At 31.1% G+C, this 26,256-nt stretch overlaps 1 protein-coding gene and 1 pseudogene across 3 annotated transcripts in view; both read right to left on the bottom strand.

The window, feature by feature from the left end:
• LOC118181836 (cell adhesion molecule Dscam1-like) overlaps positions 1-26,256 on the bottom strand; it is a 1,419,238-nt gene that overhangs the window by 894,158 nt on the left and 498,824 nt on the right. The window lies entirely within an intron of this gene.
• On the bottom strand, positions 21,417-23,314 carry LOC146997161 (disks large homolog 1-like; annotated as a pseudogene).

The following is a 26,256-nucleotide window of genomic DNA, read 5'->3' as shown; positions in this document are numbered from 1 at the left end:
GGGGGAAAGAGTATCTTATACGTATTCTTCTATTACATTATATCTACATATTTAACAATATTCTTGACATCGAAATATTGAATTTTTATATTTCCATTTTAAGATATTTATTTGAAATTCTATATTTATTATCCTTGAGTTAAGAGGAAATCATTTGTTTTTGTTACAGTAAATGACTAACACTTTTTAGGTATGTTTATAATTTTCCCATATATAAAAGTTTCCCACTATAAAAATATCACCCAATTTTTCAATTAATTTTAACTGCATTAATTACTTTGCACATTTGGAAATCATACATACATCTGTAACTTTTCTTATTTTTACATTACTTAAATTTTTTTTAATTCATAATTTTTTCTATAAATTAAAAAGTATGAAATATAAACTTGTTTTTTTGAAAATGGAAATATCTGCATTAGAGTTTTATTGTATTGCACTCATACTGTAGAACAGCAGCATTTGAAAAACAAATCATACACATATATTTTGTCAAACTTACTACAAAGTATATAAATAAAATAATAAAAATTAGTAAAAGTTCAAATTATCCTAAATGTAAATGGAAGTATTCTTGCAGCATAATATTAATGAACACTCACATTATTTTTAGATAATAATAATCCCATTTAATGTAAAAGAATTTTAACAGCCGAAAGTTTAGTAAATTTATTTGTTCATAACCAGCTGTTTTCATCTACGTTCGCAAGTACATAAAAGGAATTACGTATTAATTAAACGGAATTGGCTCTACATTTAAAAATTTTCTCGCAATTTCGCCATGAAATTTAGGTACATTTTTGAAGCGCTAAATGCTCTTAATTAATTTTCTAATTAGCCTGTTAAAAATTTAGTGCTTTTTATTCCATTATTCTAATTTGTTTGATGACGAAGAAGAAATATCCTTCATAAATTTTACTAAATAATATCACATTTTGGAATCTATTACAAATTCACTCCCTAAATTACTGGACTCAAATAAAGAATACTTAATTTAAGTTATTACCTCGTTGAAGAGCAGAGGTAATTTATACTTGAAATAAAATGTTATACGCTTGCGCAGATAAGTTGTTCTCAAATATGAAATCCAAATATCTGCTAGTTTTAAAACAAATGAGCAAAATCCACTTAAATGTCAACAGGGCAACATCTTTACTGCCTTGCGTTTTAACATCTTTACTTCCTAGATACGCAAGTATGATTCCATGGTTTTGGGTGCCTTTCTCGTAAAACACTTTTAAATGGATATGGATTTCAAACTGGTAATCTATTTGACTGAAATACGAAATTATAAAATAGTTCAATCTTTAGTCGTAAGGCAATTTAGTAATCGCTACTATTTCTGTCCCAAAATTGAATAGTTTGCGGAAATATGATTAAGATATTTGACTTCCAGAAGACTTTTAGAGGCTACCAGAAAATTTCAAAACATATTAAAAAAGAAAAACAAAATGTCATCTCTACTTTACTTTTATACATTTTATCATTTGTGCTTTTTTCACCTTCTAAACACAGAAACATGTGCAAAATAAACTTTTCTCTCGTGTGCTCTGCCATAATTGAAAACACTGTCCAAAATTCACAGTTTATTATAACGTAAGTTAATAATTATGCATAAATTAAATCTGCAAACATATCAGCATTACTTAAATGTTTCTGAAAACAATGTTACCTCTATTCCGAAAAATGATCACATGTATTAGACGTTCTTTTTTTGAAATAATTAAATACGAAGGTTGCTGGCCTTGACAACAGTAAGTGTTGCTAGGCGACAGCAGACGATTCCAATCTAAAGTCTGATATTTTAAACCATAACGTCTTCAGAAAGATTTGCCATTTTAGCGTGATTTGTGTTGTTTACAGTAAATTGAAAAATTCATCTCGGGCATAAAAAATGGAAATAACTAGTGAAAATTTTTCTGCGATTTTTTTTCATAAATTCCGAAGTGGATTATTAAGAAAGGCAGTGTTTCGATGAATTTAATTTTTTATACAGGGATAAAGCGCCATCCTACAGCACTGTAAAAAACTGGTATGACGAATTCAATTGTAGGCGTGTCGCTCCAGAACGAATTCAGTGAAGGTGGTCCAAAATCGGCCTTTATTTGGGAAAAAATTATTTTTTTTATTTCCACACATAAAAAATAAATTACGTGATCAGCGATTTGCGACATCCGAAGAAGCGGTTGATGCATTCAAAACGCATGTTTTGGATTTACCTCAATCAGAGTGGAAAACGTGCTTCGAAAATGAGTTCAAACGCATGCAAAAGTGTATAGATCTTCATGGAGAATATTTTGAAAAACAACAAAACCAATTTCCATCATAAGTTTTTTTTCAAGTCTTAGGCCAGAAATACTATAAATACCAACCTCGTATATACAGTTCGTTTTGAAATCCTAATAAAAATATTTTCAAATAATATTTAACAAATTAATTCTTTAATGAACTATTAAGTGTTGCTTGGAAACGAGCTTATGAACTGCTGCTAAATTGCATTATTTTCTTGATTCATTGAGTAGTTTATTTATTGGTGTTATTTTCGCCTTTGCAAGTGCAAAGGAAACAATCACATTTTATTCATCCTAAGACAGTTTAGCCTTTTTAGTTAATATTTTTGACTTGGAATCAGACACATACCAATAGATAAAAAGACGTAAATGAAAGCATACTAAATTCAAAATCAATTCACTTAAAACATGGTTAATATCCTTTCTTTACTTAACAATATACAGAAATGTTGCACGATATATTTCGAAAGGCAAACATTTAAAAAAAAAACTATCAGTTTCTTTAAAAATTTAGTTTTATCTAATTGTATTTATTTAAGCAAACAAGTAATTATTTACCTGATTTTATTTTAAAAATCGTTTTAGTACTATTTAATAAGTAATAAAGGCAGCCAAACCTTAGTTGAAAAGAGCTTAAGATAAACATTTACTTAAAGCTTCTTGCCAATCAATACAGAATTAAATCATCATTAAAAATTTCTCCAATTTATTAAAATTGGATATAAGATGGATTTTCAAAACTTTGTAAGATTTAATCAGATTTACAGTTTAATTTAATTCATTACACAGAGTTTCATCTAGTTATTTCACCTATGTATCCGTCAACAGGCATGTAGTTGGAGGAAATGCATCAAACTAATGAATATACACAGATAATGGATATTACAGGAATGTATTTGACAAGACGATTAAAACGCGTAATTCTATATACTACAAGATAAAAATATTTTCTATAAGTCTTTTAGACAGATAAATGCTAATGAATATATTCAAACGTGAGACGAAAATTTCGACAAATAATTGAATCACTCTCATTTACCACTTAATAACACTGTCGTCGACGAATTATCTATTAATGTATTCGGAAATGACTAGCTCGCAGAGTATTCTAACAGAGCAAATATTAGCAGAAAGTGAAACCGTTTAATATGGAGAAGTATGTATGGCATTCCATCATCGCATTTGATTACGGAAAGAGCAGCTCATAACGGGAACTGTCAGCATTCGCTCCAATGCAGGAATTCATACTCAGCAACTGCTAAATGTAATATTGTGTAAAAGGTGGTAGAAATCTGACTCAACACAAATGGAATTTTATATCAGTTGTCTATATTTGAAAGCGGTGTCCAACATTGCGCTAATAATAACCTACGAGTAATAATTCTCATTAAAAACATAAATCCATTCAGTCAATCAGTTAAGTAATTAATAAATCAATAAGTTAGGTAATAACCAATTTTGCAAATACACTTTTCTGCTTTTGTTTTATTTATTTTATTTTATTTTTTTATTCTTTTCTCAATTCATCATACCAATGTTCAGTTTTCTTACTGAGAGGGACTTACAAAACTGTTTTTGCATTTTTATAACGTTTTGCGAGTTTATTTTATTTATTAAATATCATGTTCTTGGCGTGATAACTTAGTTAACTTACAATTACTTAGTTGCGCCACATGAAATTCGATTCAACAGCAAACTCTCAAATATTAAAATCAGTTTATCTCAAGAATGTCCAATAAACAGACTCGTGTGATGGATTTTTTTTTTTTTTTTTTTTTTTTTTTTTTTTACCTTTCAGTGTTGCCACTGCTCGCTTTGAAATTGTTGAGTTTTTTAATCAAAAATTTGTTAAGTACAAAATATGAAATGGATAGAAAAACAAATTCGATATTCAAAATTCGGGCTTACAGGTGTCCATGCTCAAATGGAGCATTACATTATTCCAATTCTGATGGATCAAGGTAATTTTTTCTTTTTTTTTTCTTTTTTTTTCTTTTTTTTTTTATCAGAATGCAAGAAACATGCATATATTCGTGCAGATTTTCCATTATTTAATTTCTTCAAATAAAATACAGGGCGATAATATTTGGTGGCAGCATTTTGAAAAGTGCTACACCGTTTATAGTGATTTCACTCAAAATGTCATTTCGAGACTAATATCCCATTCGGGACTAACGACCATTTTGGGCGAAAATGTACTAAATATTATAAGACAAAAATGTCTGATTGTAATAGAAATCTAATTTTGAACCAAATAAAGATTGAACCTAAAATGCTAATAAAATTAAATTTCTAAGGACAAGAATATTCAATTATATAGCATATGTACGATTTTTGCAATCTTATTAAGAAATTTATCAAATTATAAGCCACCATCATATACTGCACCAACCAACAGCTCATATTTCCTCTGAACTCGATGTGTTAACTGTAATAACCTATTTTAGTCAGCTTTCTCTCATAAGGTTTTGTTTAGTTTTATTAACATGTTATTTTAATGTCCTTATCTGTCCTTTTCGTATCCAGTTTCCCTGCCAGAATGCAAATTTATGGCTCGCTTGCATTGAAATGAGGTAGACAGGAGAGGTTATTTAAATGAAGTTTGTAGAGTCAGTCTGGTATTTTTAAGCAGGGGTGATGAAAAATGAGCAACGCCCTTGCCGGGAATCGAACCACTGGCCTCTGGAATATGCGCCCAGCGTACTGACCACTACACCACGGAGGCATGCTAAGAAGGCGGGAAAAATACCTTATAAGGTTTTCGGGGATAGAATTAGAACGTTTCCGCCTGCTGAAGTCCACGTTGCTAATTTAACTCTCTTGAGAGCCCTTGCGTTATTTTCGCCAATTGGCTTGTCACGCTACTTTAGATCGGAGTCAACTTACGCGTTTCTCTATATGTGTAAACGTTAAGCTAACTTACAATTACTTAGTTAAGTCAAGTTTATTACATTTGATTTAAGCCATGAATAGGGCTATTTTGTAAGAACAAGCCATATGGCTATTCTGTAAGCACGAGTGATGCCATCTGTTAACTTTTAGTTAAGTTAAATTAAAAGGTTCTTTTCTCAGCGACTGTGATACTTTAAACGAGATAGTGATAACTCACTTAAGGTCTTAGAAATTTCGTACATTTGATGTTACCAAAGCACACGAGCTTTTATAGGCATAATGGTGTATTTTTATATCTATTTTCACAGAATGAGCTTATTTTAAAAGATGTAAGAATATGCCATTAATAATAATTCATTTTACGCTTAAGCAGATAAATGTGTGTTTCTGACTTTGAATTTTAACTTTTGCCATCAGTTTAATGAACATTTTTAACACGAATAACCAAACTTTCCTTCAAAGACTTAATATCTGTTGATGTTTTTGTAATACTTTAAATTTATACCTCTTATTTAAATAAAGCATACAAATGTACCTAAGTTTTATTTTCATAAAACACAGTAAGTTACATATGTGCTTATATTAAAGCACGGTGAAGAAAATGTTAACGTACACTTTTTATATTAAATATCTTCTTTAATTAACCGCTGTCATAATTAATAATATGCATTGACATCTATTTTGTAAGAACAAGCCATATGGCTATTCTGTAAGCACGAGTGATGCCATCTGTTAACTTTTAGTTAAGTTAAATTAAAAGGTTCTTTTCTCAGCGACTGTGATACTTTAAACGAGATAGTGATAACTCACTTAAGGTCTTAGAAATTTCGTACATTTGATGTTACCAAAGCACACGAGCTTTTATAGGCATAATGGTGTATTTTTATATCTATTTTCACAGAATGAGCTTATTTTAAAAGATGTAAGAATATGCCATTAATAATAATTCATTTTACGCTTAAGCAGATAAATGTGTGTTTCTGACTTTGAATTTTAACTTTTGCCATCAGTTTAATGAACATTTTTAACACGAATAACCAAACTTTCCTTCAAAGACTTAATATCTGTTGATGTTTTTGTAATACTTTAAATTTATACCTCTTATTTAAATAAAGCATACAAATGTACCTAAGTTTTATTTTCATAAAACACAGTAAGTTACATATGTGCTTATATTAAAGCACGGTGAAGAAAATGTTAACGTACACTTTTTATATTAAATATCTTCTTTAATTAACCGCTGTCATAATTAATAATATGCATTGACATCTATTTTGTAAGAACAAGCCATATGGCTATTCTGTAAGCACGAGTGATGCCATCTGTTAACTTTTAGTTAAGTTAAATTAAAAGGTTCTTTTCTCAGCGACTGTGATACTTTAAACGAGATAGTGATAACTCACTTAAGGTCTTAGAAATTTCGTACATTTGATGTTACCAAAGCACACGAGCTTTTATAGGCATAATGGTGTATTTTTATATCTATTTTCACAGAATGAGCTTATTTTAAAAGATGTAAGAATATGCCATTAATAATAATTCATTTTACGCTTAAGCAGATAAATGTGTGTTTCTGACTTTGAATTTTAACTTTTGCCATCAGTTTAATGAACATTTTTAACACGAATAACCAAACTTTCCTTCAAAGACTTAATATCTGTTGATGTTTTTGTAATACTTTAAATTTATACCTCTTATTTAAATAAAGCATACAAATGTACCTAAGTTTTATTTTCATAAAACACAGTAAGTTACATATGTGCTTATATTAAAGCACGGTGAAGAAAATGTTAACGTACACTTTTTATATTAAATATCTTCTTTAATTAACCGCTGTCATAATTAATAATATGCATTGACATCTTGCAGATTAATATTAAAATATGATGCTTGAACAACAAAGTAAAAAACGTTCATTATAGTCTCCTTTCTCAAAGTCTTATAAAACTCTCCATCACTTGTATAAAGATTGATTTCCTGACATCATTTTCCTTTGTATCACTTTTTTTAATGTTTATTGGTTAGATGTATTGTTCGTCCGACGTTCACAAGAGTTCTTTGCTCATTTATAAAATAAATTTCCGTGGATGTTTATCCCTTGACGTACATAAATGTTCACATTATCCAAACCTTCCAATAATAACCACATCGATAATAAACGAATTTATAAAAGCAGTCTCATTTTTTTTCTGCTTTACTCAAACCTTCAAAGAATTTCTTTTCACGAACGCCTTCTTAAGTGGATATTTAGTGCTCACGAAACGATATGATAATACATCATCTGTATCAGTAAATGGCCACATCGATTAAACATCAAATATCTTCCACAACATCTGACATAATCGGTTGATCAATCGATATTTGAGAAATTTCTTGAAATAGGGCACAAGGTGCATTTGTATACTTATAATCTAATTTGTCAGGATAAAACTTTTCGTTTTAGGAGCAAGGTTTTGAAGTAGAATTTTCGTTCCCCCCTCTTTTTCTTAGTATCTTTTTAAGGTTTAAGGGCTAGAGATAACTCCTAGCTATTTTTTCCCAGTTATGGCATGAAATAATATTTTGATTCTTATATTTTGATAGTCGTAGGTCGAGGCTCAGACCTCTAAGTGCAGTGAAAGGCTTAAGAGGTTTGGAAGATCTAAGCGGCTTATTTTTTTACTTTTTTCCTCCTTTTCGTAGAAGAGAAATATTTTAAAGTGGTCTTACGACGTCTATTTGTCTGTGAAAACTTTGTGCTGGAATGTTTTGACCTCAAAGTGATAGACTTATTTTTTACTCGAATTCCCTCACTGAATTGAACCACCTTAACCAATTGTGTGAGGAGAATATAATGCATTCGGTTTTCTGTATCTATTTCATGCCTTTACGGGTATATGCAGAGCAGAATTTATGAGTATATAATATCTATGCATTAACGTTATTTGGTATTTATCAATCACTTAATTTATTATGCTTTCCTAATTTTAATAATATATTATAGTTTTTCAACATACGCCTTCGGTTGGAGCTGATAATCATGTAGTCAGAGGACACATGTGTTCCGCAGAGCTCTGTAATACAGCTTATAACGTGTAACAGAAAACTAAATTAAAACACTGGCATATGCGATTGTGAATTGGAGAATAAGAGTTTTAGAAGACCCTGAATTCTGTTTTGTTAGCTTCAAAACTACTTTTATGTTGGTGTTGCTGTAACGTTTAGCTATTAGTTTATTATTATTATTTTTGATTTTGTGTATCACAAAACCTAATGCTAATTCCCAAATTAAACCCAAGGATAACAAAATCAGTAGCTAAAACAACTATAACTGTAATAATAACTACCTGGGATTCATAAAACTAAATCTGGTTAGAAATTTATACTTTTCTTAACGCGAACAAAGCATTACGAAGGTTAGGTTTTATTTAAAAAGGCACTTGAGTACAATTTAATAATAATTTAAGTTCCTTACGATGAAAAGTAAATTTATTATTGTTAAATTCTTACTTATAATTTAATCTAAGGTTATTATATTTGAAATCTCAAATAACAAATAAAAGACTACAGTAGGCAAAGGAACACATTAATTGGACAGATGATTAGTGGTCACAAGTTATATGAAGTGATGAAACTAAGATATCGTTATTCAGTAGTGATGGGCGAAAATATGTAAGACGTAGAGTAGGAGAAGAGCTACATCCTGACTGCATTCAAGCAACTGTGAAGAACCCAGTTAGTGTTATGATTTGGTCATGCAAGTCAGCAGATGGTATTGGTCGCTTTCATGTCATCGATGGGACACTGAATGCCAGAATATACATTGACAATATTCTAGAACCAAAACTTCTACCTTCCATCAGAGATCTGTTTCCCAACAATGCTTCGTTTATTTTTCAGCAGGATTCTGCTCCTTGCCACATGGTCAAAATATCGAAAGTGTGGTTTCGTACAAAGAGCATTAAATTGTTGTCATGGCCAGGAAACAATCCTGACCTCAATCCTATCGATAATTTGTGGCACCGTTTAAAATCTTTTGTTCGAATGATGCGCCCATCAAATAAAAGGGAACTAATTGAGGCTATAATTGTTTCCTGGCATCATGTAATAACGAAAGAAGAGCTTAAAACTCTTGTCATGTCAATGAAACGCCAGTGTGAAGCAGTAATCAAAAATAAAGGGTACCCTACTAACTGCTGATAACTAACTGCAATCATCACTATCTAATGTATATCGATAACTATTATCGTTTAACTTTTTTTGTATTGCAAATAATTGAATTTTGTGTTTTGCATTGAATTCAGTAATAAATTATCTTTAAAATGTTATATACAAGTTTGCATTTTGTGAATCGTAACGTTTTCTATAAGTATACAAAGTTCAAAAATATAAAAATTTCCAAAAGTGTCCACAATTTTGGCCACCACTGTATTTAGCAAATATTCATCTGCGTCTGCTATAATCATTCATCTCCACTTAGTGAGAGAAGGGCAAATATTAGAAACAGTTCTAAAATGTTACATATACTATGATATGGAACTTAGTTAGGACAAAGCGATGTTTTTGAAATTTTATGTACATTCCTTCATATACAGTGATACTAATAAAATTACTAGGAAATATATCCTCCTTTTGCAGAAACGTCCTCTAGGTTGCTCTTTTGCATTGACTTACTAGTTTACCTAATCACTTATAGTAGGTGACGTACAACAGGGCATCTATTCTGTAGCCCAGGTATATTAGTATGAAAGTTAACTTCAATCTACTACCTTTTCGATTCATTGTATTTACTTCTTTTAACTTCATTACCTAAATATGCAATTTTCAAAAGTGGTTGATGGTTCAGAAGAATGAAAATATGCAAGGGCATTTAAGAGCTTATTAAATATATAAATAAGATGAAAATAAGTTAGATGGGGGGATACATCCACTGACTACCATCACCATCTTTTCAAACTTTTAGAAGAATGGGGTGAATTTATCCCTAGAAGGAGTGGGATGAATGGAATTCCAGTTTCCCTAGAAAGCAAATATGGCGTAGTAACTCCCTACGGTTAATTAATATACAACTCATTTACCCTGAAAATATCTTAATACCCTTTCTATAAGGCAAGTAGCTCTTGAGTACATTACAAAATGAATTTCTTATTTTCCTAATTTATTTTGCAATTAACAACATTTAGAAACATAGCAAGACAAAGATAGCTTCATAGCAAGACTTTTAAATTACAAATCGGCTAATTATAATTAAATAAATATTTATTAAACTTATCTTGACAAATATCAGTATGTAAAAAATTGCCTCAATGTGTAACTAAATGTTTTAAGTTTCTAGACTTAAATTAAAATCATTCAATAATTCAAAAAATTATTTCAATTATAGGAAAAATAAAAATAGCACCCTAAAATTTCACATATAGAGAGATGGAAAGCTAACAATTACATTTCAGATTATAGACCCTCTTGCTAAAAATGCAGATAAGTAAAGAAAAATTGCTTTTATTTTTTAACCTGTAATTTCTCAAGCTACGAAGTAGCGGATAAAATTTCTTTGTTTGAGACCTCTTCTGTGCTATTGAATAAATACTGAGACAAAATGCTTTGCATGAAAGTTATCCTATGAATACAGATTTGTTGTCTGAGTTGTTCCATAAATGGTTTCTGCAAATAGAGGCTGTGCAAATTTTTCTTTATTTCCATTCATGTTTTAAGATTTCGATTGTTTAAGGAAGAAAAATATTCTTTATTGTTTACAAGATGATGCTCAAATATTGTATTCGTTTTCATATCTTTGCTTTTTTTGATATTTTTTTAATAGATACAGTGAAGTGATAAAAGATAGTAGTGTTCAAGTACGGAGATTACGAAAGAACATCTCAGAAGTATTTTTTCAAATATAAGAAGGTTAAATTGCTCAGTTTTACAAATAGGATTATTTTCATTTGCAGTTTGATGCAAAACGGCGCAAAGAAAGTTACCCGCATTTATAATAATGATGTTAGTTTCATAAAATGCGTTTGACTTTCAACTGTGGGGTATTTAAAGAAATTATTATTTAAAGCACATATAAAAGAAAGCTGAATGTGTTATACATTTACAACAAATATGTAGATGTTATTATTTTGAATACTACCCGCATGAATCATTCAAAATATGAATATTATAACTAAAAAAATCTGACTACTGGACATGCATAATCTGCCAAACAATTCGCAGGCTACAATACAAATTGCAGACTTCAGTTTGAACCTTTTTGTTGCGTGACTTATCTCACTTGTCTGACTGTAACATTAGAACAAGGCCAAGAAATCCATCGTGGCAAGGAGTGCAAAACTGCTCGTGTCGTTGGCAAGAGCCTTGAACGCCATACAGATGAGAGTAAGACTTTGCTTAGTTCCGCTCCCAATTTTGATGGAGAGCACCCCGAAGGGACGGGTCCAAGAGTACCCCATTCTCTTTCCCTACCACTAACCTCTCCAGAGGATTTCCGTCTCGCCTCATATTTAGAATGCCCCCATGCTGCACAGACACTACACATTTACAAAAATCCATGCCTTCTCTGGCATTCGAACCCGGGCCTTTCGCTACGGTAGTCAGCGTCGGTAACCCGGTTGGGAGGCTTGAAACGTTCTTTTGCCTGGAATGTTGTGGCAATCTGTTAATATTTACAAGCATATGAGAAAGATAAATATATTTCTATGGAAACGGGAGAGGAAGGGGAAAAAATTCGTGAGATTGTAGAAATGCAGTTATTTTCCAGCTCATTTTTATTTAATTTTCTGTAATAGTACAGCACTAAATAATTTTCACTCGCCTTTATTCTTCTATGCGTATATACTCCTGGCATCATGGCTTAATATACGCATAGAGAAAAAAAAACTTGTAATGCATTTATAGAATACATTCAAAAGCATAGTATGTTTTTATTGCTGCTTAGGATGTAACATTAGCATTCAAACTAAACTAACGAAAATTCAAGACCTGATCAGAAATTTTACTTTAAAGAAATTTAATTTAATATCCATTTTGTAATTTACTTATTTAATGAACTTATGAATTTAATATATTTAATGAAACTTGGTGTGAAATTTCATATCATTAGTAAGCATATCTTGTAGAGTTATTAGGTTATTTTGAAGTAGTAGAATGAAAAATGTCCAATGCACTCGCCGGTACTCAAACCTGGACCTCTCGAATACCCGCCAAGTGTGCTACCGTTACACCACGAAGGCATACTGGAATGAGTGAGAAAATACCTAAAAAAATGTTTGCTAGAATACATCCATATTCCTGAACGAGAGTAGTTCAAAAAGGAGCCAAAGGGGAGAGACAGAAAGGGTTTAGATTTTAACGTTCTGTCAAAAGGGCTCTTTTAACGTTCAATATAGTTTACCACCATATATTATCAAGAGAGATGACCCAGGTGGCATTGCGAAGCATTTTACCGAATGCTAGATGAATATATATTTCAATTAACATGGGAAAGTTATTATTTAATTAGTTCTTTTATTAAAAACACATTCCGCCAAGACATTAATTGTTAAATACTTGCTTTATTCAGAAACATTACCGCCAACATTACTGCTAAAAAAACATTACCGTTCAAATTATTATCGTTCTGAAAAAAACTGGATGCAGTGAAGTGACTATGAAATTGATTTGTTATGTAATATTTAATGTGTTTTTCACTTACTGATTAAAAATATAAAAGTTCAATTGAAATATTGGCAGTTTAATTTTATTTTACTTTCAAGTTAGTTTGATAAGTCTTTAGTCCATTTTATATTGTTCTTTTTCTTTGTACTTATTTTATTTTCCTTAATTTAAAGTTAATATTGTTTAACTCAATTGTACTTATTAACATTTAACTATTTGCAAGCTAATTTTAATATTTTTGCTCTGGAAAATTTATTTTTTATAATAGCGTATCTAAGAAATACGCGCGACCTTTCTTGTTGGTGCAGAAGGCGCGCCCGCTGGAAGGTTAAAGGAATCTGCAAATATCCATGAGCTAAGTCCAATGTAGTGAAAACTTTACACTCACTAATACATTCAAGAAGATCATCTATCCTAGGGAGTGGAAATTTATCTTTAACAGTTTGCGAATTCAACTTTCTATAATCTATCACTAATCGTAATTCACCTGTTTTTTCCTTTACGAGTAAAACTGGACTAGCATACGGAAATCTTGTTTCAGTAACAATTCCATATTTCTTCCATTCATTTATTATCTTCTTTATAGAAGCACGCTCTTCTGCATTGGTTTTATACGACTTCATGCAAATAGGCTTACTTCCTCAATTTCTTTAATATCCATTTTTGTTAAGTTTGTACACCCTAATTCCTCCATATTTAATGCAAAACAATCTCGATACTCATTTATCAAATGTAAAACTTCCTGTTTTCTCTCTGGCGTAATATTGTTATTAATTTAATTTCTTCTAAAGTAATCGGTCTCCTAAACTTCTTAATTTCATTTATTATCAGTATTTCCTTTTGACTTGAATTTTCAGTTTTCTGATCTGAACTTGGTTCAACTAATTCTGCTTTTTCCGCTCTACTGATACATTGATTCTCTTTCAAAATTAGTTTTCGATCGCTGTAGTTAGTGACTGGTATCACTGTTTCTTCCTCTATTACTTCCAATAATGAGCCTAACTCATCTTCTGATCCACTTATTAAAACATAACCGTTATTTATTTCATCAGTTTTAACTTTCACGAAATTAACCGTATTACTTTCGATTTGAGTTTCTTGGGAAGCCTTCAGTTTAATTCGCGGAGTGTTGCTATCATTTTGCAACTGTGAAAATGGGCAGTCATTAGCATAGCGTATATGCAAGGTATTTCCTATCTTGGCGTATGCAATATGCGGTAAATTAATCCATGTTCGACCAACTAATAAGTCGCATGGTTGCGTTTCATCTCCTACAATTAGAACTGTAATGTCCTTTCCTGCCACATTATCAATCTCTAAGTTAACAGTTACTTTTCCCAATGTTCTAGCGGCTGGTTTATTCTGGTTCCCAAAGCCAAACAATTCTTCCACATCAGGTTTTACATTAAGATTCAGTCTCTTAGCCGCAGACTGTTTCAATAAACACGAACTAGAACCCGTATCTATGATTGCAGTAATTTCTTCTCCATTATTGATGCGAGCATACTTTAAATATACAGCTGGTGAAACACCTGAATTCTGGTCCACGGATAAATTATTTTTAACATTTGTCAAGTCTGGATTCTTAGACGTACACCTTTTAAAAGTATGACCCTTTTCATTACATTTCCTGCAAATAATTTCTTTTTTAGGCTGAGGACAATCCGTCGCTATATGTCCATAAACATTACAATTGAAGCATTTCGGCTCACCCTTTTCATTGCGGATGCCAGAATTATATTCCTTTTTCCTTTCGTCTGTTTTATAAAATTTATCTCTCAGATTGTATTTATTATCAAAACTGTTTTTAAAACCCACTTTGAAATTACCATCTGTCTGCATGGAATCGTTAACATTTCTTTGTCTTGAATACTGATTATAGGATCCTTCATAAAATTTAGAACCAGATTTGGGCTTTGAATTATGCCTAAAAGTTTTATTTTCTACTTGAAGTACTTTTATCCCTGCCCGAATATTTTCATAGTCATCTAGTTTTTCAGCCAACTCTTCAGGATTAATGAATTTAGACCAATCATCAATGAAATGGTCTCGGATAGCAGCGGGGACCCTTTTCTTTAATTGATCAGTAATAATAAGTTGTTTTAAAGAGTCAAAATCTGTTACATTTAATCCAGCAAGCCACTCTTCAAAATAATTTTTTAATTCAAACGTGAAGTCCTTCCACGTATTACGCAATGTTTTAATATGATCAACGAACTTTTGCCGAAACTGTTCAGGGCTTAACTTAAATTTTCTCAGTAGCAGTTGCTTAACGTGCTCATAGTCGTTAGCTTTTTCTTCTGATTCACGGGCAATTAATTGAGTTATTTCATAAGGCAATAGACCCAACAGCTGAGAAACCCAGTTTTGTTCTTCTAACCCAATACGTTGTGCCTGTCTCTCAAATAAAACTAGATAAAAACTTATATCACCTTCATTCAAATCATACTTATGCATTAATTTACTCATATCATAAATATTACTTCTACTAACATTAGAAGGAACAGAATCATTTACATTACTACTTCTGATTCCCGCTTCTATTTTCAATTTTTCAAGTTCAAATGCTCTTTGCTTATCTCTTTCTTTTTCTAAAATTTCTAACTTTTCCCTGTCTAAACGATCATTTATAATTCTATCTAGCATTTGTTTAGTAAAGTCTTCGTTATAATTCTTACTATTCAAAATCATATCTCTTAAGCCTACAATTTTAATATCAGAAGGGACATCTACATCAAGTTCCAAAGCAAGTTCTTTTAAATCACATTTTTTGCCTCTTGCCAAATAAGCCATCTTAGACTTCAATTTTCAAATACTAATACAATAATTATACTTAAGGTCTTTCCGTTTAATACTTAGACATACCATAAACAGTTTATAAATTCACGTACCTTTCTACTTTCAGTTTTGGCGAGCTTCCGCATTCAGTTTAGGCTTAGCGTACGTTAAGGCAATACGTTGTTAAATCTAGATAATAATTCTAGTTTATCCCACTTCTGAAATGTTAGCATTTAATTAGTTCCTTTATTAAAAACACATTCCGCCAAGACATTAATTGTTAAATACTTGCTTTATTCAGAAACATTACCGTCAACATTACTGCTCAAAAAACATTACCGTTCAAATTATTATCGTTCTGAAAAAAACTGTTGTTGCCAATCGAGAAAATACATTTTAAATAAAATTAATACGTTGCTTTTACAGTTACGTATCTTGTGTATATTTGAAAAAGTGTATTTATGCATATTGTGTATATTTGTGCATATGTGAAATGTATGTAACGTAATTCTATAAAAATATTTAACGTTTTAAGTTAGCATAATATTTAATGTTTTATATAATAGTTAGTATTTCATATTTACTTTAATATTTGATTAAAATATATCTTAATTATAGTATCTAATGTTTTAAGAATGAAATGTACTTTTGTTTTTAAAAGCAACAATTTTTTAATAAAAACAAAAGTAAAACACTAAATTCTTATGATCTCTCCGTATATTGCTTTTAAATAATATAGTTTATTCATCGATAGAAAACAGATTAAAATTAGGAAATAAATATCTTACATTTTTCCGAAAGGCACAATACTTGAACGAAAAGTGAAACAGCGCATTAAAGTGAAGTAACACAAAATCCCGTTTCGCTTTTGGGCTAATAAATTATCCAAAAAGCAAGTCCGGAATACAACAGATCTAGATTAAGATTAGAGTATAAGAGTGAGCACCAGCATATGGCAACTACCGTACTCACAGCAACTATACCCTTTGTATAGAACTGCAGGTTAAGCAATTCTTGTGACAGTCCGAATCTAACTATACATAAGAAACTTACTTTCTACAAATGTAAATGAAAAACACTGGAGTAGTTTTCATCCTAATGAGAGTATGCTTATAGCTTTAAGCCTTAAAACATTATATTTATACAGGTTTAAATACCTGTATACACACACGCGCACATAAATATACCGTATTTTTATCACATATAATTCCCCCTTTTTTTTGAGTTTTGTCATCCGAAAATCCGAGAGGGCAAATTTATGCGAATGATTTTATTTCGTAAGGACTCGTTTATGGTAAGAACGTACGAATATAAAAGTAGACATGGTTAAGCTATACGTAGATATTATAATATTATTTTTTATAAAAACCTACATTACAATAGAATACACAGTAATATTAAAATTGCAATCTCTAATAAGATATCTTAATTTCTACTTCTCTGTTACTTGAATTTTGCCCGTTTTTATTGTTGTGTATGCTACTCCTTAGACCTTATCTACAAATAAATTAGAGAAGGTGAATATGCAGCTGAAACAGCGAAATCGTAAGCCGAATATCAGTTTGCTTAGCTGTGATTGGTCGGTTCTTTTATTAGGCTGGCATAAAGTTCAACAGTTAGAACGGAAAGATATGGCGTTGTTTTCCCAAGTAGTTTTTGAGGTTTTGTAGCAAGACGAAAACAATCATTACGTGGAAGAATCCAATTTTAAAATTTAGGAAAGCTGTTTCTCTGAACGTGTTGAGGAAGGGAACAATTATGCAAATAATTGTAAGATTTTCAGAACCTGGCTCTAAAAAGCCAGGCAGGAAAAAGGCGAGGGGAAAAATACGTTAGGAAATACGGTATGCGAGTCAACTGCCACAATATATCAATATAAGAAAATTTAATGCAATTTAACCATGAAACGCATCCCATTTATCATGCTACTCTACGATTTCTGTACATGAAATGCCCTGTGATTTCTGTATATTTTATTGTACCCATTAAATTATATAACTTTTTAAACTTAAATTCTACATATATTTTCCTCTCCAAATTATTATTATAATTGTTTTGTTGCAAAAGATGAGTTAATTGATTGTTTAATCTCGTTCTCACAACATTTATTTGGCTTTCAGCTTCAGTAATTCCATATATTAAAAACGTGATAAATTTATTATACTTTTATTTGTCCTCGTGTTTTTATTTAAACAATGCTGTAGTCTGAAGATACGAAAAATAAGATTTAATTTATGAAATATAAAAGTAAATTCCCATTTGTTAATTTTGAGATGCTTTCGACTACTTTATATTTTGATATTATTAATATTTTTTTCATGTAAGCATCTTCCAAGTGATAGAGAAAAATGTAAAATTGAAAATAATTAAGCTGTTTTTATCACCGAAGTCTGCAGTTTACTTATTTTATATTAGATTTTCTTCAGTAACTAAATATTTCCAGCATAGAAATCAGTCTATATTGAATAAATAAATAAACTAATGAGATACATTTTAATTCCAATTTATTTTCACCTGAAAAAATATAATTATGATACATTTTGTATAAATCCTTTCCTTTAAATTCATGAAATAAAAAATGTCAATACTTATAATCTACGCAAATTTAACTTCAGATTGACTTTAATTTTTAAAGAAAAATTCCATGGGTTTTAATGAAATCTGAAATAGTTTCTAAAGTTTCAGTGAATTTCAATTTCTCTACAAGCATATAATATTATAGCAGATTTATGAACAAAAATTCTTCTTTAATAAACTTGTTTTTCTACTTGAAAAAAAAGGAGTCGCGAATCAATCGTACCAGAAATCAATGGATTGTTCACTTAGTAGGAGTTTGCCTTTCTTTTACTTAAATATTGTCATAGAATTATTATTAATTTAATGCAGTTTTTTATTTCTTCGCTTTCTTATTATGTCTCTTTCCAAAATGAAAAAGTAGACTATATTCTACCACTGAGATCCAAACTTTTACTGCCAGTCAGAATTAAAAACATTTTTTTAATGTTACATATGGAAAAGGGATATAGAATATAAACAAATTCAAAAGTCTCGTAACATTTCAAGAAAATTACTTCGAATTAGATATGTGAGTATTTTAGTCTTGTCAGTTAAGCTATGAAATGAAAATTAGAGTGGTAGTTTTCTGTTCTTTTAAGCACTATTGAGTTCATTTCTTAAAGTACATGCTTATACCACTTTAACCGAAATAAGGAGTTTAAAGTTGCTATTTTAAGTGTGTTTTTTGAAATTATTTCTGTAATGTGACCTATGGCAATTATTATGCACACTCACTTTTACATTTCTTCAATACCCTTGGTATTTATAAAGGAGTACTTGCAATTCTCTCAAAGATAGCAATTACTCTACTTCAGAAATACTTTTCTCATAATACTCAACTTACGTTTTATTTGTTTTGGAAAATCCTTTATTAAAAGCTTTTAGTTTGGGACCTAAAAATGAGAAACCATCCTTCTAATACATCGAGATTAATATATTAATTAACGGAAACTTGAAGATGATAAACAAAAGGAAAATAACGACCATTCAAATAGAAATCATTCATATCGGAGAGAGAAGAGAACAATAAACTCCTTTACAAACGGAAAACTATTCATCTCGCCCAAATTTATTTAGCGTTTTTACAACCTATGTTAGTGAAGTAATTATCGAATCGGATCTTAAAAGGGAACCTTAATTGATATCCCAAAATTTGCTTTTAGAGAGCTACGGACTTTACGAAAGCCCAATATCCGCATGTCCCCATTTGAACGTGAAAAAAATACATAAAATGTCCCTTTGTAATGAGAATTGTTGCTTAGAAAAATATGCATCAATTAATAAACGAATTATGCTAGATTTAAAAGCTTTGAAAGGGAAATATTTTGATCCCTATTCTTATTCTACACCGGCGTATGAAAGTATAAGAATATGAGTTCGCACTTCTTGTTGAATTTCAACAATAAATCAGTTAATATGATTATAAAGCGTGTGTTCACTCATCATTAAATTTCACTGAATTTCGTTTCACATTTTGGAAGAAACGGCCTGCGTAATTCGTTTTGTCAAATACCATGAAAGAAATATGTATGCTATTTCTTAAATTAATATTTTTTATAACTATTGTCATATGTTTGTTTAAATGTTATTTAACATATATTTAAAATTCTAATTAATTTTTCTATTTTTTTTAAAATACATTAAATATAAAATGTACACGTAACTGAGACGTTCAATGTGCAATTATTTCTTCTATTAAAATAAAGGTAAAATTCTGCGAGATATTTTTATTTTATATAAAGTTTTGGAGTTCATTAGAGTTAGTTTATATATTAATTACATAAAGAGTTTTTAAAGAAACAAACGTCAGAGTCCTTGTTTTTTACAAACTCTTACGTAGTTTTGTTGAAAGTTTTTAAATGGTTTACACCAAATTAAATTCGGTTTTGCTTTAACTCCAGTCGATCTAAGTTTAAATCAAATAACTAGATAAGATAATAAGATTTCAGGTATTTTTAAAGTAAATTTTAGAGTTCTTGCTAGTTTTACAGGACCTTGCGACCTCTGAAAAAATTATGATCCGCAGTATGAAAAGCGGAACTTATGTAAGATAACTGAGCATTTATTTTTAGCAAGATGTCTTGTGTATTAACAATTATACTAGCTAGAGTTAAATTTGTAGTCAGATCACTTTTAAGTCACTGCGCTTACGCGCTCAGAAAAATGCATCATCGCTACTTTAGCTAAAATGGCTGTTCAGAACAAAAGTAACGTTTCACACATATGTGTTTCAGATACTTCAAACGGTTTACGTTCAAAAGTTAATACTGCATTTTATATTCTCGATAATATAGAGAGAATCCATAAATTACTTATATGGCTATTATGATGAAATGGAACGATTAACTAATTGTAACATTAAAGTGTTAACCTTTCTTCTCCCAGGAACAGGTAAGAGTTTTGCTTGAAAAGTTTTACAGCTAACAGAAATGAATTTATATTCTTCATTTTCTTAGTATTTATTTAATAACTTTGATTGAATTAATTTAAAACTATATCGTCTGAACATTCAGAATGTTAAATTTAATATATTTTTATGAATGTTGTGTACATGTGAATAGTATTGGTGAAATTATATGTACATTACAGTATATCTTGTAAAAGCAGTATGAAAAGCATTAGCATGCGAAACATCGCTTGAAAAATATAGTCTCAAGAGTAAGGCCATCTAGCACTGAGGTAAACTGAGGTCTGGGAAAAGTGGTAAGATAGCTTTAAATTGACAATGGCGACTAATTTAGCTTAGGTGACTAATTTTGTCTAAACATTTGGCAAGAACTTGCCAAAAGTCGGCAAGCTTCACGACCATTTGGTAACATTTTGGTTCTATCCCTGTTTAACTGTTCCTTTCCCTATGTATCAGTAAATGTAGGCGACCCTATGTAATTGTAACTGAGTGCCTTTCCACAATTTCGAGAAATCTTAAGTAGTTTCTCGGCAGACGGGGAAAAACTATATGACCGGGGAGAATCAGTTTTCATTTGAGTTCATAGAGTACTGAGAGATCTCTATGCGAGCTCCGCTGTTGATGCGCTTTGCATTGCGTTGTGTTCGACGTTCTTAATAGTTTGAAGTGAGTAATTACTGATTATAATATTATAATATTTAAAATAGCAATACAAGTAGTTTTGTGTTAAAAGTTTCAGAACTAAAAAGCGTTTTTATTTTATGCTTTTGTTTTTTAAATAAATTTTATCAAGTTATCATCGGTTCTGTGTGCATTAAATACATTACAAACTTGGAAGCACGTAACAAATTTGGGTGTCAGAACTGGGATTTCAGTGTTTGCCATCGGGAATCGCCCAATACATTTCCATTCACATTTAAAATACAGTGTTTGCCCTTTTCAGCAAACTCTCTCACGGAACCCATACTGGTACCATACATGTTATCATTGTTCTGTCCACCTTCAATAAACAAATGGTACCCATGTCTCGTTCTGTCTGCCTTTTAAAGGCTACTAAATAATAATCTTTCCCATCTACTTGACAATCTCATTTTGGTCGTGCCGTATGTGGCACATAGCTTCCGAGTTTTACAGGATACTGTGAGATGAGGCTATCATTTATTTTATATTTCAGTAGTCCAAGAATGAGACTGGTATATTCTAAGAAAGTTCTTGCTCTGTCAAGCTTTATAAAATTTCGTAAACTATTGGTCTCAGAGTCATTGGTGTTGAAACCACTGAGTTCTTTATTTTGGTGACCCTTCTGTCTCGACATCATTTCCATCTTTTCCAACATTCCCTTTACTTTTCATGAATATTAATCTTTGAGGATAAGAAAAAAATTGTTTAACCTTGTCTAATGTATTCTTACCGTCGTTTATATTTTTTCCTTGTAATTTCACGGATTTTAATATAGCCCTTTTTCTTTCGTTCCATCCTTATTATAGATGGTACGATCCCTATTCCCTCTTCTTCTTTTTTTATTCTTTTTTTAGGATTTTAGTGGCTTGCATTCATTTGTTGTCACTAGCATTTATCACATATGACATATCACCCAGCTTAAAAGGCAGGCCCCTGCTTGGTAGATTACTGTCCTTCGACGGGTCCTAATTAAAGAGGACCTTGACAAAAAGCGATCTCTTCTGCGAGACTACCAGAGATACTCGAAATTTTTTCTCTCAGGTCATGAATCTTGGCCTCGAAACTTTTACAGTGTGTACTGGAAGACCATGGTGACAGTCTGCCCTGTTCTTTTTAAAGTCGCTACAACTTGCTTTTGAGTATCATGACGAACATCATTGCCATTCTCCGAAAAAGTCTCATCAAGTGCCTTCAGCTTAAGTCAAATATCTACATATAATATATCCCGCAAAGATAAAAGAGATGAAACTGCGATCCGCATCTTAGTCTCCGACGATTTGAAGCCAGTTCTGGTTGTGCCTTTGTCCAGAATCACTACGTGGCTCTCTTGTACAACTTTCGTCGGCGGCCACGTCGGGGAGCACAAAATTCATAAGTGGCGCTTCCATACTTTCATCGGCATATCGGCATGCACATGGGGAAGGAAGAAGCATCGTTTATATCAGATAATGACGACGAGACGGAGTGATTGATAAAAATTTCTGGTTGATACTAACACCTGGCGACAGCCAGTGATGTGCGATCACAAGTTAATTTTAGTCTCTTCGTGCGTCATGTGGTTTAGATTGACATCACCTACTGCCAGAATTTTATACCACACTTGCAGCCTGCCGTCGACGTAGGTTACTCCACCTTCGATTACTTTTGCGGTATAGCTACCATCATTAGCTGGAATGTGCTGCATACTCACTCCTCCTAAAGCCAAGATCTTTGTTCTCATTCACAATCAACCTTTCTTTCCAGAATCCGCTGCGGCTACGGGATACGATTCTTTTTCAGGAACAATTTGATAGTGTTCCCAGCTCTTTAAATCATCAACTACGAAGCAATGAGGTACATCCAGTACATTTGTGTCATTCACTTTGAAGAGAATATCTTTTACCTGCCACAGTGCACCTGCTATAAGTTTAGGGATGTAGATGCTAGGATCATCACCAGTGTGAGGATTATCCAGTCTATCAGTGGTATTTAAAGCAAGTCCGTGACCACTCCTCTCCAGCGTATTCTTTTCCTATTTCCAATTTTCTTGTCCATTTGTGATTCTGCCGAACTCAAGCAAAGGAATTATGTACATGATCATAGTCAGGAAACAACTAACCATCTGTGTTATTGAAACCTGACGGTGGAAACTGCGACGGCATGCTAGTGCCTGCAACTCAAGTATACGCTTGTTAATATGTTGCAGTGCAGAATTTTTATGATGCTTCCTATTAAAAAGTGTCCCAAAATTCCATGCAGGTCCTCCCGAGAGGGTATTTATGCTTTTTTTGTTCATATTCATAAATAAATAAATTTTAGCTTATGACATTTTAGAAGAACAGTTACTAATGTTATTTAGCTATCAAAAATATTATGGGAGTATGGGTTTGTAATGGACTGAATTCACAAAGAACCCATCTTAACTTAATGAAAATAATTTTAAAAAGAAAATAAATAAAAATAAAAAACAAAATTTCCAATTCTTGAACATTGTGCACAAAACTACTTGTACAGTTCTTGTTAGTATGGCAGTGCACAATCAGTAGTTACTTTCTCAAGCTATTAAGAACGTGGAACACAAGGCTGTTCAAAGCGCATCTAAAAGGAAGATTGGATGGAAATCTCTGAACTCAACTGAAAATTGATGCTCTCTCCACACTTATTTATAGTTTTCCACTTTCCGCTGAGAAAATTTCAGTACCATCTGTAATATTTAATAATTTGCAAATGGCAACATTTAACATTTAATATTTAGTAACTTGTAATTGGCAAAACTTTTGGATACTGAAATGAAAATAGAACAATTCTGGTATTGTAGGTCTCGGTAATATTATACATTCTATTATTATAAATAAATAGTTTATAAAAATTAAAAGTGCACCCTCATTATTCTATATGGTGTCAGGAGGATTTTGTTTTCAAAATGGAAAATTTAAAACCACCACAGCCTATAAAATTTGATGGGAATCTTGCTTCAAATTGGCAAAGATGGCTGCAATCATTCGAAATATATGAAGTAGCTAGTGGATTAGATAAATAAAGAAGAGAAGGTAAGAAATAATACTTTTCTTCATGTAACAGGAATTCGTAGTCTTGAAATATATAATACATTTCCTATAGAAGAGGGTAAAGAAATTAAATTAAGTAAAATAAAGACAAAATCAATGGAATATTGTATTCCTAAGAAAAACATTACATATGAAAGACATTTATTCTTTACTAGAAATCAAACCGCGTCAGAAACCATAGATCAATATGTAACTGATCTTCGAAATAAAGCTCGAACATGCGAGTTTGCACAATTAACGCATAGTTTAATGAAGGATAGAATTGTTTGTGGTATTAAAGATGATGTAGTGAGAGCAAGATTGTTACATGAAACAGAATTAACATTAGAAAAAGCTCTTGCTCTTAATATAAGCAGATCTGCTGAATTAAATGCACATCAAATGAAAATCATAAAAGATGAGGAAACTGTTGTAAACTTAGTGAAAAAGAAACTAAGTAAACATAATAAGAATATGTAAAAAGATGTAAATACCGAGAAACAGCAGATAAATGTTTGTTATAAATGTGGAACATCTCATGAGTATCAAAAGTGTAGAACATATGGAAAAATCTGTCGTAAGTGTAAAAAGGCAAATCATTTCGCGAATCAATGTAAAAGCTACATAATAAAAAATGAAGCAGTCAGGGTAAGCAAAAAAGATAGACAAATTAAATTATCATGACTCTGAGGAAGAGTTACAATTTTATGTCGCCACATTAAACCTTAATTCAGATAACAAGGAAGAGAAATGGACTGTTTACGTTAATGTAAATAAAAGTAATTTGCAGTTAGATACTGGAGCAATGTGCAATGCTATTTCTAAAAGCAAAGTGAAATTTCTAAATGTTCCGATACAGAAGTCTGAAATTAAAAGATTAGTTACATTCTCTGGGAATAAAATGGATACATTAGGAAAAGTAGTACTTAACTGCCAATATGGAAAAAATAATTATGTTGTGGAATTCCAACTTATTGACAAAGAAGAACCTTCTATATTAGGATTAAAATCATGTTTGAAACCAAGTTTGATTCAAAAAGTAATGTCTGTTTACATTGAAGACTTAAAAGAGAAATACAAAGATGTATTTGAAGGCTTAGGTTGTTTAAAGGGAGAATATAAAATCCAGTTAATACAATATGCAACACCAGTAATTCATCCTCCAAGAAAAATACCCATAGCTATACGAGATAAAGTTAAGAAAGAAATACAAAGAATGGAAAATTTAAATGTTATTGAAAAACAGAGAGATTCAACTGAATGGGTAAATTCAATAGTCACAGTTGTCCAACCTAACAAAATAAAAATATATTTATATCCTAGAGATTTAAATAAAGCTATAAAACGAGAACATTATCCTATCTTAACCATTGACGAAGTTGTCACTAGAATGCCAAACGCAAAACTAATTTTTATTTTAGATGCTAATAGTGCTCTTTGGCAAATCCAGCTTGACGAAGAAAGTAGTAATTTGTTTACATTCAATACACCTTTTGGCAGATACAAATTTAAAAGATTACCTTTTGGCATATATTCAGCTCCAGAAATTTGCCAAAGAAAATTAAGCCAAATAATAGAAGGTCTAGAAGGCGTTGAATGTATTATGGATGATATTTTAATATGGGGATCTAATGAAAAGGAAATGAACTACGACTTAAAAAAGTACTCCAGAGAGCACGAGAAAATAATTTGAAGTTCAATAATGCTAAAAGTAAAATAAAAGTTCATCGGGTGAATTATATAGGGCATGAGCTAAGTGAAAATGGACTAAAACCTGATTTTTCTAAAGTGGAAGCAATTGTTAAAATGCCAGAACCTACAGATGTGCCTTCGCTACAAAGATTTTTGGGAAAGATAAATTATTTAGCCAAATTCATTCCTAACTTATTTACTAATACTGCACCATTAAGACAGTTACTTGAGAAAAATGTTCTCTGGCACTGGACTGAAAAACATCAAAAAGCTTTCAAAACACTTAAAGAATTGGTTG

The sequence above is a fragment of the Stegodyphus dumicola genome, chromosome 5 (assembly GCF_044657685.1).
Source record: "Stegodyphus dumicola isolate Sdum_Otavi_A_Nest chromosome 5, ASM4465768v1".
Lineage (NCBI taxonomy): Eukaryota > Metazoa > Arthropoda > Arachnida > Araneae > Eresidae > Stegodyphus > Stegodyphus dumicola.
This window is presented reverse-complemented; position numbering and strand designations above follow the sequence as displayed.